At 37.9% G+C, this 15488-nt stretch overlaps 1 protein-coding gene across 2 annotated transcripts in view; it reads left to right on the forward strand.

The window, feature by feature from the left end:
- glceb (glucuronic acid epimerase b) overlaps nt 1–15488 on the forward strand; it is a 70538-nt gene that overhangs the window by 25305 nt on the left and 29745 nt on the right. For both annotated transcript variants that reach the window (XM_056461649.1, XM_056461651.1), the window contains exon 2: nt 9129–9238. The gene's annotated coding sequence lies outside the window, so the exon portion shown is untranslated. The remainder of the gene's footprint in view (nt 1–9128; nt 9239–15488) is intronic.

A 15488-nucleotide genomic window follows, 5' to 3' on the forward strand; every position in this document is an offset into this window, starting at 1 on the left:
CCTTGTTATTCCATTTGGAATTGCATTATTAGGTGATTTAAGACCAACAAAGCGACTCTTCATATATGATTAAGTAACAATTCTGATCAAATTGGCTGGGTGAAACATAAACAATGCTAGTTTAAGAGCAGTTCAGGCCATTTTCAGACTTCAGGATGTTTTTGTTTTTTCAAATTGTGATAGATACCTAGAAGGGGTTTTATAGAAAATGTTGTGAGTGATTATTGAGAGTACCATGCATTATTGCAGTGATTTATATAATATTCGCAGCCGTCCCTGAAATGTAATTTGGATTACATTTCAAACAATTGGCTAACAACTGTTAGGGTCCAAGTCGCTACTCATTTGAATTGAGAAAATGTGCGTTTATGACCACTTTTTAGTCATTTCACATATTAAAGTTAATTAATATAAAAACATAATGGTGTACACATCAGTCTCTGAACTTGCTGCATCACAGACACTAATATTTTAACAATTTATTAAAAAAATCACTTCGTTACCATTGTATATTAGGCATGTCTCCCCATACAGTTTGATGGAGCACTTGGAACCGGAAGCCACTTTGCGTGACATCACACTTAACAGGTGGATTATGTGCCCCAAAAATGCAAGAAATTTAGGACTGTATGAGTTTATATCATGTGATTTAACCAATATAACATGAGCAAGTGCACTATTGCACTACTGTTGTTTTTTTCCTGAATGGCTTGAGTAGAAAATGTAATGTTAATTTAATAGTACAACAGTACAGCATTTTAGTAATGTGTAGTATTTTAGACAGATATTGTCTGTTTTTGCGTATTTTGCTAACAAAAATATTAAAGCCACAGTAGAACTGTTGTGCGTCTCTGATAAACACAAGTGTTTCATTTCTTGAATGAATCTACCTTTTGAACCAATGGGGTGATGCAGTGTTTCCATGACATATTCAAGTAAAACAATTTATATAATGGCTTGTTTTCTCATGACGTCATTTATGATGCGTGAGACACAGATGGTGGGCAGGAAGTGAATCTTCTACATAGGAATCGCATTCAGAACATCAAAAGTTCAAGAAACTGGCTGAAAAGCGGAAGGAAAAAGCAGCATGAAATAAACATTCATTCAATACGTCCATGTGTACAAACTTTTTTTGAATGTGATAATTCATTTGACAGCACCAGTAAAGATTATATACAGGCCTAGCTATGTGTATAAATATGTTAATGTGTCAAACACCACCACATTTATACAAAATCCAGGAGAATATAAATAACGTACCCTGCCATGTAATCGTTGCAATGAAATGATCATCTTGTTTTGCAATAATCCAAGTCTTTACTGGCATTTTGGTGGAATAAACCAATGTAACGGGGCGACGCAGTGGTGTAGAAGGTAGTGCTGTCGCCTCACAGCAAGAAGGTCACTGGTTCGAGCCTCTGATGGGTCAGTTGGCGTTTCTGTGTGGAGTTTGCATGTTCATCCGCTGCGTAAAAACGTGCTGGATGAGTTGGTGGTTCATTCCGCTGTAGCGACACCGGAATAATAAAGTGACTAAGCCAAAAAGAAAATGAATGAATGAAAACCAACGTGATGTTAACATCTATATGCGCAGCAGTGATGAATGTTTGTTGATGGTAAGTTCATTGACAGAACAAAAAAAATAAATGCAAGCCTTGCGACAAAACTAGACGGTTATTATTGTGGAGCGTTTTCCCCCTTTACAAAAATAAATAAATAAATAAATAATAATTTGGACTGTATATCCACGCTTTTTTGTCCATGCTTTCATCTGTTATTTCGTGATGTCTGGAAAATATCCGCATATGGAACTATAGTAATTTATAATAAACATGTTTTTGAACCCCATAGTAAAGTGTATAATGTGTTCAACTCTTTGTTGAATGTTACAAAATACTGTAGCATAGTAAACTGATACACCGTGATAAATAGTTTAACGTTAGTGTAAACTGTGGTGCATTGTGATGGTATATAATTAAAGTGAAGAATTCAATTCACCTTTATTTGTATAGCGCTTCTACAATGTAAATTGTGTCAAAGCAGCTTCACATAGAATATTATAGTAAATTGAAACAGTTCAGTTTAGCTCAGTTCAGTGTGGTTTAATAATCACTACTGAGAGTCCAAACAGTGAAGAGCAAATCCTCTGCGCAGCTCTACAGATCCTAAATTATGCAAGTCAGTGGCGGGGGAAAAACTTCACCAATTGGCGAAAGTGAATAATTAAACCTCGAGCGAAATCAGGCTCGGTTGGGCACAACCATTTCTCCTCTGGTCAAATGTCTTGTGCAGAGCTGCAGTCTAGGCGCTGGAGAATGCTGGACCTCAGCGAAGACTCGTCTGTCCCTGGTGCGTCACAGGAATCTGAAGAAAACTAAAGCCTATTGAATAATTTGTTTATGACTACAGTTGTCATACCACAGCAGCAATATAATTACTACGACAGTTTAAAGTAATTATCTGTAGTATGCTTCCAAACACTACAGTATATAACACAACAGCTATATTACATTATAGGACTATAGCATATAACGTTATAGTACTATAGCATATAACGTAATAGGTTATACAGTATCTACCAACTCGATGACAGGCAAATGTTTTAGTTCAGAAGAAAACTCATCTCATGATACAAGGATTATGCCTTACATATGGGGTTATTTTCTATTTATATCTCCCTTGAAATATGCTATAAATCGCAAAAATACAGACTTTTCTCTGTCTCCTATTCAGTTTTTTACTTCCTGCCCTCCTTCTGAATTTCGCACCACGTGATTGAAAACAACCTATTCCTCAATGCATCAGTCATGCAAATAAATTAATGACTGAGATTTAAAAATGTTCATTTTACTACTTTAAGAAAACTCCAGAAATTCTATTAATTACCATTTTTGTCTGTTTTATGAATTTTATATTAGACATTAAAGAAATGGTGAGGCCAGTGGAAACATTGAAAAGGAAAGTTAAAATGTACTGTACATGTTTAAAATGATGATGTGAATGACACAGTCTTGCTGTGTGTTGTAAATAAATGACCGTTCAGCAGATGGGAATCACCATGTTTTAAAGGTTTTTAATGGTTTCTCTTATGTTCACTGGCCTCATTTATTTAATAAAACACAGTAAGATGTTTATACAATTTAAATAACTTTTTATTTGAATATGTTTAAAAATGTATTCCAAAGCTGAAGTTTCAGCATCATTACTCCAACGTCAGGATTGGATTATGCTCAAGAAAGAATTTTGATTGGCTTATTTAGAGTTCAAGTGAAATGACTTTCATATCTACTAAATTCAAAAGAACAGTATTTCACTAGGATGTTATTTTCGTTACATTATCAGTGTATTGTCTCTCACTTTTTAATTTGTCCTTGCTGAATAAACCATTGTGGTTGGGAAGTAACATTCAAAGCCAGATTCCTGGTGTTACCGAGTGTGGCACAAAGTTAATTTTGGACCCTGAGTAAGTCTATGAGATGAGACTGAGAATCCCAGGAGGCAGTGCAGCGATATAGAGAGAATGTATGCAAAGCCTCTTCAAGAGCCATAGGAATTTTACAGATGAGCAGCATATCCCTGAGAGACGGTGACAGGCCCCACACATCACCCCTACTGTGACACTCAAACTCCCAGCTTCTTTTTGTTCCCATAATCCACTGTGACGGTGAGGGTCGCATTTCCACTGCGAAAGGGCCTGACTGGAGGAGGGGCTGCCGGATCACACGGGCCATTTATAGGGCCACAAAAAAAGTGTTGGGGCCTTGGATTTGTGTCCAGAGGGTCAAACAAAGAGGTCTTTCTCCTTTTTGAGACACTTGATGTTGCTTTTGTTGCTGTTGTTTTGGCTCTCTCAGTGTTTTTAATGTTGTCCGGGCCGGGGTATACATGGGGCCAGACGAAATAAAGCATCTTCAAGGAGGGGTCGGTTTTTGACAGCGTTTGTTCTCTTTTTTTCTTCTATTTGAACAGCACTTCTTACAGACTCCTCCGAATCAGATATTAAGATGTTCTTGTCCGATCCATCCTCACACCGATTGAATCTGCCGGTCCACAGTAAGTTAAGAATGAGGTGCTTTCAAGTGCACATCTGATAACTGGCCATATTTTATATGGCGCTTCGCTGTCGGCTTCGTTCTGCCATTCTCCCACTTTCATTCTTTCTATCATCTGAAGCTGAAACCTCCATTACTTCCAAACGCAGAGCTGGGGAGATGAAGTGTGAGATGATTTCCCGTGAAGGAGGCCATGTGCTGACTCTCGTTACTCTCGCTCTTAATGGATTCCACACTTCTGCACATTGTGAACGTTCTCGACAAGGACTCCTTGATCTGCCCTTTTTCTCAAGAACATCATGGTTGCTTTTTTACATGACATTATTGTAATTTTTTTTACAAATGTATGTTTGGCTCTAAATTGCTATGTTTGGGAAATTGGAGTGGGAAATGTGTTTATTATTGATAAAACTTATCGGCTGTCATATCTGTATTGGCTGATAAAAATGTTATCATTATGGCCCCATAAAAATATTATTAGCACAATGTATTACAGTTGATAAGTTCTGGTTGATCCCCCTTAACTGTGAACTGCTGGGCTTGAGGGTTTAGATTGGTGCCTTCCACATTATGTGACACATTACACAGAACAGATGTGCACTTAAGGTTTTTTTTTTTTTTTTTTGCAAGGAGAAAACGTTTTGGGAGTTTTCACTGTGGAAAAAAGTGGACTTCAGAATTGCTAAAAAAGAAACATCTGTTTTCTGCAGTTACATTTTAAAAATAAAACACATTTTCCTCTAAACTAGTTAGCCTTTTCTTTTTGCAATCAGGCTTGGAAAAATTCATATCAAAAGTTAAATGATCTGTTTCCAAGCGGTTCATTCCGCTCTGGCAACCCTGGATTAAAAAAGGGACTAAGCCAAAAAGAAAATGAATGAATGAATGAATGAATGAATGAATGATTCCAAATATAGCAGTTATGTGTCCAAAATTCTCATATTGATTCATCTTCCTTGAAGGAAAACTGAAACGTTGTTGTTTTATGCATCATTCAGAATGAACTCCTCAACCTCAAACTCTTTCCTTTTTTTTCCTCCCTCCCCCAGCATTTCAGCTCTTCTTCAAAATCTCCTCCTCTCTCCTTAGTCTTTGTGAACTTTTTCTCTTTTCTTCTGAGATTTGTTTCACACTAATTCGATTAGCTTTTTAATTGCCTCCATTCATTTGAGTGTGTATGTGTGTTCGTGATGGTGGCTGGGTTGAGAAGGACTTTAGTTCAAATGCACACTTCAGTGAGAGAAGTGACCTGAGAAAGCTGCCATGTAAAAAAATAAAAAAAAAAAATAGAAAATGGGTATCTATCTATCCATCTGTACGTCTATCCGTCTGTCTGTCTGTCTGTCTATCTGTCTATCTATCTATCCGTCCGTCCGTCCGTCCGTACAAACTTGTCCATCCCTATCAACTTGTCCATCCATATCAACTTGTCCATCCCTATCAACTTGTCCATCCCTATCAACTTGTCCATCCCTATCAACTTGTCCATCCCTATCAACTTGTCCATCCATCCATCCATCCATCCATCCATCCATCCATCCATCCATCCATCCATCCATCCATCCATCCATCCATCCATCCATCCATCCATCCATCCATCCATCCATCCATCCATCCATCCATCCATCCATCCATCCATCCATCCATCCATCCATCCATCCATCCATCATCCATCCATCCATCCATCCATCCATCCATCCATCCATCCATCCATCCATCCATCCATCCATCCATCCATCCGGCATGCGCTCTGAACAGTAACTAAACCACTAGGGATTTTAGCTAAATATGTGCTTTTTCGATGTGGGAAGAACATTATATGCACCACATTGACAGAGCTGACAACCTGTACTTTAATACATCTTTCACTTTGAATGTTTTTCACCTCCATATCTTGGCAAACATGAATGACACGTTTGTGTGTGTATATAAAACCATTCAGTCTGTAACCGAGTGGGTTCCAATGGACTGGCATTGTATAAGTTCATGCAAAACTGTGTGCACTGCACATATATTGAGTTGATTGTGCATGGAAGCTCAGCTTTACTTGACTGACCTGTGACATTTGTTCGCGTGTTTCAAATTATCAATTTGAACTTAGCTGATGAGCTATGTGTTGATTAATGTTCATGTGTGAATAAAACAGTGCTATTTTAGCGACTTGTTCACATCTTGCGATATATATTTAATATATAACTCTATTCTTGGTTCAGATTGGTCAGACATGACATTCCAAGGTATCTTATAACCAGATAACAACTGCTGAGACTAATAACACAGGCTCATACCTGCATGACTGTCATACCAGCACAATCTCACAGCAATGTGTAATTTTTTGGTTTAGTGGCTAATTCGTTCTCATTTGTACAATAAGGTACAATTTGCTTGTCCCAGAATGATGGTTGGGTTTAGGGGTGGGGTAGGGTGCCATGTCTACTTTTTAAAATTGTACATTTTCATACGACTGAACTCGTACAAATTAGCCACTAAACTGACAAAGTGTAAAATTGTTAGATCAGGCTGGTCATACTGCTGTTTTTGTCATGCCAACTCATTAGGGAAGTTGAATTAGTGTTAAGCTAATGAATATCGTTTTAAGAAACCCTTGTGTCTGTCACTCATACGTGGTTCTGTTTTCTAAATCTGCTAAAGTGATTTGATAATAATTTGGAGGACAACTAAAACTTTTAAGTTGGTCTCACAAACAATTGTGACCACAGTCATATTGGAGTGATAAAAAGACAATAAGGCTCTCTTTTTTTGTTGTTTTTTAATACATTTCCTGACATTAAAATTGGATCTAAATCCCTCCCGTTCTGAGGCCCACTGCAACATATGTAGGAGTGTGGTTTCCCTACACATCGAATTGATTGACAGCTGCTTTTTAACATGTCTCTGTAGTAACGCGTATAATCATATCCACAAGACAGGACGTGCGCAAAGCAACTGGGATTAAAAGATCTGCTCAGCTTTCTGTGATCATCAATCATCAGATGTGATCAAGAATGAGTTCTACAAGTTTAAAACATTTTTAAAACAGTGCATGTTTGTAATGAATGTGTTTTTACCATCTTTACTTTATCATCACAGCTGCATGTCAGTACAATTATAAAAGAAGACGCTTCAATCCTGGTTTGTGGATGTAAATCAGGTATATTTTGTACATTAACCTAACGGATATTCAAAAAGCAGTGTATATTAATGTGTCCCATCACATTTGTCTTGTGTAATGACATTGTGTGTGACTCATCAAGGCAGAAAGGCTTGAATTAACTCCACATCAAATAATACTTGGGAAAGTTCTTATTGTAGTATTTCTCACAAACGTTACAGCTGTCTGTTATCTGATGCAGCATGAAGATTGAGGCACACTCTAACAGGCATGTGGGAAAGGTGGGTGGGGAGAACCAGCATTAAAGCCACAGGCAACAAAAACAGCTACATTTGTGTTTCAAGCAGAAAATCCAACATTCTGGAAGTTATAATGAATAATCTGATGGGTGTTTTGAGCTGAAACTTTACAGACACATTCTGAAAACACAAAAGACTTAAATCTTGAAAAAGGGGTAAAATAGGTCCTTGTGAACTGGAAAAACTATTTGTTTATTAAAACAGGCTCAAATAAACAAGCAGTGCACATATCTGACATCACATACGCTTCAAGCAATTACTATCAGTAGCCAGAGGAAGTGAACCAGCACAGTGAGCTTTGCTCAAGTTTAGTCACGTGATGGCCACTGGGGTGATTTGAAAAGACTGTTTAATGTCACGCTTCTTTTGTCTGCAGTCCTCCTGCTTTTCTAGTCCGTCAGAGTATAACCTGAAGGAATTGCTAAATTGCTAGGATTTCTTTTTTGAGCTTCTGTGATTTGGGGGTGAAGGAAGGCATAAAAAAAGAAGGCTTTTAATAGTAACTGCCTACAATGCCCCGCAGACAGCCACACGTAAATGAGGTGTTAACTAGCACTGACATGCTGAGATTTTGCTGCTGTGACTCCCAGACAGGCAACCTGAAGATCAGCCTCTGTGACTTTCGATTAAGTAGACTTGCACCGAAAAGCATTAAATATTTTTTGCCATGAAAATGGGTGTTTATGTTGCCTTTTAATGCCCTGCTTGACGGAATTGTTATAAATTATACACGCGCATCTAATCATTATTTGTTGTGACTGTTTGTTTTATACGCCATAACATTGTTACATGGTGATGAATGGGAGGTTTGTCAAGGAGACTTGTATCCGATAAAATGTTCTAAACTAGCAAATATCTGATTTAAGTGCTTCGTCAATATTCCTTTTTATTAAAAAAGATCAATACCCTCTTTACAGTGTGATTTACTGCCGTTTTTAATTTAACAAGCCTCTCCTTGAGTGCTGGAGGACCGTTATGGTGGAGATTAATTGTGGGGTGAAGAGTTGCAGTCACTTTCCACACACTGTGGCTGATGGATCGTCACTATATTAACGACCGGGCTGTCGACAAGCCTGTAAATTCATCATGAATGCAATTACTAATATGTATTTGTTTCTCCTCCATCATTTATGCTCTATTTAAGCTTGTAAGTCAGCGTTCCTTGACGTGCAAAGCGTACTTAACGCCTAGGCCAAATGTGCGGTGCCAGTTTCATTTTCACTCACAACAGATTTCATTTATGGATAACTGCCCAATTAACTTGGAGTTGATCTCACATCTATAACAGCACTGCCTTTGCCATTCGTTTCGACCGAACAGTGAACTAAAACAACCGCCAACACCATCAGATGAAATTTGATAATATATTTAATCTGCGGCTTGGATTACTTCTCCTCCTGTCTGCAATCAGATGTTTTGCCAGGAAGGGGATATGACATCGGGCAACCAATAAACAGGCTTAGCTGCTGTTAATAGATGATATCTGAAATTGGGCCACCACCTCAGAAGAGATAAGGACACTGTGATAACTGTCCTCAGGTTGCAGAAAATGGATTCATGGATTAGACTCTGAGTTATACGGGAAAAAATCATTTTTGTTTGACTTTCCCACAGCTTAGCTGGACCAGAACATCATTGCTGTTTATCTTTCCTCTGTTTCAGGTATGACAGACTGCTAAGCACATTTCTAAATGAACCGGAGCAGAGGATCCAAATTGTGGCATAGAACGCGATGACGGTGCAGTCAGACCTTCACTGGTGATTGGAGCTGGGTAAGAAACCAGAACGAGGACTGTTATATATAAATCTAAACCACACTTGTGCTGTCTATTCGTTTTGACTACACTGACAGTTTTGTTTCGACTCTAGATTTTTCAGAGCTGTAACCGTACTTTTGACTGTTTTTTTATTTTAATTTTTTTACAATGAGCAATGTTCCTCTCATTACTTTATCTTGATGCAAAACAAAATAATAAATGCGCAGTTTATTGCAAGCGCATTCTCTTTTTTTCTGGGACTTAAGCAATGCCTCATTTGCGAAATGAACCACCCTTTGAGTAAATTTTGTTCAAAGCACCAACAAACAGATGGGGAATCAGTCTGAATTATTTGTTCAGTTCCCTGCACACATTGAATCATCTCACTTTCTCATTCAAAGTTATAACAACTAAAACAACATTTTGATCCAAAGGATCTTGATGCTTGAATACTTTTTGTATTGTTTACTTTTTTATACTTGCTCCAGTAAATGTTAATGAAGTACATATGTTAATGATAAATGTTAATGAAGTGATCAGATTTTGGGTTCAGTAGATAAAAAATATGCAGTGTCTTATGCTTACAAAGCCTGCATTTATTCAGCAAAAATTACAGTTTGAACTGTGATATTGAGACACATTATTTCAATTCAAATCAAATTTAATATACATTTCTAAAATTATATAATAAAATGTCATTTATTTTGTGATGACAAGGCTGAATTTTTAGCATCCATTACTTTAGCCTTTAATGTTGCATTATTAATCAGAAATTCTGAGTTTGTGCTCTAATACACTCTCCGGCACACTTTATTAGGTACACCTTACTAGTACATAGTTGGACCCTCTTTTGCCTTCAGAACTCCCTCAATCTAATGTGGCATAGATTCAACAAGGTACAGGAAATATTTCTAAGATTTTGATCCATATTGACATCCATATTGGCATCCATATTGGCATCACGCAGTTGAACAGATGTGTTTGCTGCACATCCATGATGCGAATCTCCTGTTCCACCACACCCCAAAGGTGCTCTATTGTATTGAGTTCTGGTGACTGTGGAGGCCATTTGAGTACAGTGAACTCATTGTCATGTTCAAGAAACCAGTCTGTGGTGATTTGCGCTTTATGACATGACACATTATCCTGCTGGAAATACACTGGTACGCTGGTCATAAAGGGATGGACATGGTCAGCAATAATACTCAAGTAGGCTGTGGCGTTGACACGATGCTCAATTGGTACTAATGGGCCCAAAGTGTGCCAAGAAAATATCCCCCACACCACTACACCACCACCACCAGCAGCCTGAACCATTGATACAAGGCAGAATGGATCCATGCTTTCATGTTGTTGACGCCAAATTCTGACCCTACCATTCGAATGTCACAGCAGAAGTCGAGACCCGTAAGACCAGGCAACGTTTTTCCAATCTTCTATTGTCCAATTTTGGTGAGCCTGTGCGAATTGTAGCTTCAGTTTTCTGTTCTGGAACGCTAATGGAAATCTACTCTTTAGAAATGTGACATCTTGTTAGAAATGATCAAAGAATCATTGCGCCATTATGCCATCGTTTCAACGAGTGAATGAAATTGTCTGGATTGTCTAGTGACTTTGAATCAAGCACTAGGCATCCAACTGTAGCCCTGAACCAAATATGCAAACATATTAAACAACCCTTGATGAAAAACGTATTGGATTATAACTGAATAAAACTGTACATTTTTGTATTAAAATCACTATTCTCTGACATTTATGTTCGTTTTATATGCCATAACATTGTTACAAAATGATGAATGGGAGCTTTGTCAATGAGGCTTGTATCCGATGAATGTTCTAAACTAGCAAACATCTGATTTAAGTGCTTCGTCAATATTCCCCATTTTATTAAAAAAGATCAACCCTTGATCAAAAATTGATTGGATTATAACAGAAGTGATACATTTCTTGTATTAAAATCACTGTTAGCAGTCTTTGAAAATATAGCCAAAGTCCAGAAACTAAATTACTGATGGAACGTGATGTATGTATTCGATATCTAAGATGCATAATAAGGCACTTTGCACAAATGAAGCAAGAGTGGATTTAGACACGAGTCTGTGAAGAAAAGGCTTTTTATATCTCTTCATTACTCAGTCAGGACAACACCTCAGATATGTTAAAATGTGACGGTTTGATCTGATTGAAGTTTAAGCCTCATATGTCAGATCATCCATGCAAGGCAGCATATCTCAGTCTGTCTTGTTTCACCTGCTTTATCTCTCTTCAACCTGATCTGAGGTTCAACCCCTCTATACCTTTAAAGCCAAGAACACAATGACAGCGATTAAACCAATGGAAGTCTGCAGGCATGCTTGTATTCGCTTGTATCCGGTCTGCACTCCCATTGGTAGTCACCACAACATTTTGTCCCATGTCTGGATTAGACACGTGTAAAAGTGACTGCAGTCTGTTTGCTAGTAATGTTTGTGTGTATGTGTGTGTGGTAGGGTCATAATGGCTCTGTCAGATGGTTTGCTTCTCCTGTCTTCATTTTACGAGAAGTGTTTAATCCCTCCGCTGGCCGTAAGATCGTAAGCTTTTTGGTAATATAACAGCTCTAATCCCCTGACTGCTGATGAATTGGATGAGGAGCATTACCTTCAAAGCAATTTTTCTCTTCAGCCACTGCAAAAAGAGCTAGGCCTATAAACACTGGTTTATCACATAGGCTAGTTTAAATAGACCATTGGCCAGTAAATTTGATTTGGTCAGGGGATTTTTTTAGATTTCATTTAGTCATATTTAAAAATATACTTATATAAAATATATTTAATTTATTTTTTTTTTTGCTATTATTGTGATTTGAATTACTTTGTCAGTTCATTTTAAGCTGTGTTTTGAATAACTTGTCCTGTGTTAAAGTTGTTATAACTGTCGGGAATCAGATTCTTTAGGAAAGTCTTGTAAATGCATTGAGTAAGCATTAAATAGGCTTAACTGGTGTTAATAGATCATATCTGAAAATTGAAACGCCACCTCAGAATAGATAAGGACCCTGCGATAAATGTTCCAAGGCTTGAGATGATGTTTTTAGTGAGGTTCTTTATGGATTGTGTATATTTCTTTTTCATTTTAATCAAATTAGATTATTTTATATTTAAATTAATTGAATTAATAATAATTTTATAATATAATATAATATAATATAATATAATATAATATAATATAATATAATATAATATAATATAATATAATATAATCATTCATTCATTTTCTTTTCGGCTTGGCCCTTTTATTAATCTGGGGTTGCCACAGCGAAATGAACTGACAACCTATCCAGCATATGTTTTACGCAGCAGATGCCCTTCCAGCTGCAACCCATCCCTGGAAAACATCCACACACACTCATTTACACACATACACTACGGATAATTTAGCCTACCCAATACACCTTCACCGCATGTCTTTGGATTTGTGGGGGTAATCGGAGCACCCAGAGGACACTCGCCTAACATGGGGAGAATATGCAAACTCCACACAGAAATGCCATCTGGCCCAGCCAAGACTCGAACCAGCAACCCTCTTTCTGTGAAGATAGTGCTAACCACAGAGCCACCATGCCGCCGTAATATAATGTAGTATAAAATTTCAGAAGTCATCCTTTGGGCCCCTTGAAAGTTTATATATATATATATATATATATATATATATATATATATATATATATATATATATATATATATATATATATATATATATATATATATATATATATATATATATATATAAATTATATATATATATATATAGAGAGAGAGATTTTGGAACTGTGGAAAAAGAAGTTATGCTGTATAACCTACCATAAAATCATAATGTATGAAGCAATAAAGTACAAAAGATGTACTACCATAAAATCCCCTAAAATATAAAATAATATTTAACTAAAATAAATGAAAAAAGCCAGGTTTAACTGCCTCTGAACAATACCAGAGTGTTAAAAACATTTATGAATGAAGGGAATGCACTTCAGAATCCCATTAGCTTCATTGACATGTTAGCATAGTATACTTTAGTTTTAGGGCACCCAGAGATACTTTATGAGAAAGTACATCAACCCCAGTGATGAATAAGAATAATGTCTTTGCAGTGTTCTTTCACTTGACAGTCACCGACATTTTCTAAATATGTGGAGCACAAGATATGCTGCATATTTTATTCTTGACCGTTCTCCTCAGGAACTTGTTTTACAAAAATATGCCAGATAAAAACATGATACAGATTTCTACCATGACCACAATCTGCATTTCCGGAAACTTCATGCTTCAGAATCTCTTTGTCGTATAGTGTATTAAGAGAGAATGGAAGTGAGGAAGGAAATAAGATTTATATAGCGCATTTATTGTGTATGGCCATATACCCTGAGAGCTTCACAATCATTAGGGGGGTCTCTCCACTCCACCACCAGTGTGCAGCATCCACTTGGATGATGCGACAGCAGCCACAGGACAACAGCGCCCGTGCGCTCACCACACACCAGTTATAGATGAAGTGGAAGTGCCATGGGATTTTTAATCACCACAGAGACTCAGGACCTCCGTTTAACATCTCATCCATAAGATGACGCTCGCTGACAATGTGTCCCCTTCACTATACTGGGGCATTAGAACCCACACACACCACAGGTTGAGTGCCCCCTGCTGGCTTCACTAACACCACTTCCAACTCAGCCTAGTTTTCCCATGTGGCCTCCTAACCAGGTACTAAAATTCTTTTCAGCTGTCTGTAATGTTGCTCCTAATTAGCTTTAGATAGAAGCTCACATTAATTGCATTCATGTAAAAGCCAAAGTTGTTTTTTCCGAGAGCCTGTTGATGGAACAGGTGTGTTGATTAGATCACGACTCGCAGCCAGAAGGAGGTCCTTGTAACATCTGCTCTTTGATCATCTTGCCTTGCCAGCTATAAACTCTGGATTTGCACTGTGGCAGAAGTGTAAATAGCACTGTACCGCAGTCTAATATCAGATCAAACATGCAATGCGCTTGGGCTCTAGTGCATCTGATTGGTTGCGCTTTAGCCGTGCTCCCCTGGTGTTTTTCTAAAATGAAGGGGTAATTTTTAAACTTGACCCCAGATTATACCTGCATACATTCCGTGCGTGTTCTCTATAACTGCCGTTTCGCTGATACAGAAGTTCTCCCATGCGCCGTTGTAATGAGAATTAGACTAAATTACATCCACTGCATTATTATTAGCCTAGCCTGTCATCTATGCTTATTATGGGCTGCATCTGTTACACAGGGGGGAATCCCTCTGATGTCCCTCTGGCAATATCTTTTTCTCTAATGAGCCTAATAATGGACTGTAGCTGTTTCACACTAGAACAGAAGGGATCGAGGTGTTTTTGTTTCATCCGTTTACTTTTTAAATTCATCTGTACCCATTCACTAGCTGCCAGGTCTGCTATCTGTAATAGTGCACCTTCTGAAGCTGCAGGTTGCCCTTGATTCGTCCCCAGGCTGATCAGCGGTTCTAAGCAGAGGAAATGTCCAGAGTTTAGTTAGATCTAACACACCTGAGCTCAAACACATGGCTTGATTCTCAATGCTGCCCAGAGGGAAACACATCTTGGCCTTGTGTTAAAGCAACATTTGCCAACCCAGGCTCATTGGAAATATGTGCCCAGGGATACATCTTTGAGAACTGAGAAATATTACCCTGGACTACACGTACTGGCAGTTTTTGTTTTCACATATTCACTAGGGCTGCCATGAACATTTTTCACAATCTCAAATACATTACTTGGGCATGTTTTTTCATACAGTTTTTATGTTTATTTTTTTTTTTAAAGTCTGCTAGAGGCCACTGTGTACATTTCTGCCAATCTCAATGTCCTTCTCATGCACGTCTATGAGAGAAGTCGGTCGTCTTGTCTTGCATAATGGGCTCTTTTCACATTTACAGGTTTCTTAGCAGTGGATGTAATCATAGTTGGGTAAACTTAGAGAGTAGTGAATGGGAGAGTAAAACTAATTATTTTTTCACAGTTTTTGTTTTTGCTTAAATAATGGTGACTCGCTGGCGCAGTAGATAGTGCTGTCGCCTCACAGCAAGAAGGTTGCTGGTTTAAGCCTTGGCTGGGTTAGTTGGCATTTCTGTGTGGAGTTTGCATGTTCTCCCCGCGGGTTTCCTCCGGGTGCTCCGCTTTCCCCCACAAGTCCAAAGACATGCGGTATAGGTGAATTGGGTAAGCTAAAATGGGTGTTTCCCAGTGATGGGTTTCA

This window comes from Danio aesculapii, chromosome 7 (genome assembly GCF_903798145.1).
Source record: "Danio aesculapii chromosome 7, fDanAes4.1, whole genome shotgun sequence".
Classification (NCBI taxonomy): domain Eukaryota; kingdom Metazoa; phylum Chordata; class Actinopteri; order Cypriniformes; family Danionidae; genus Danio; species Danio aesculapii.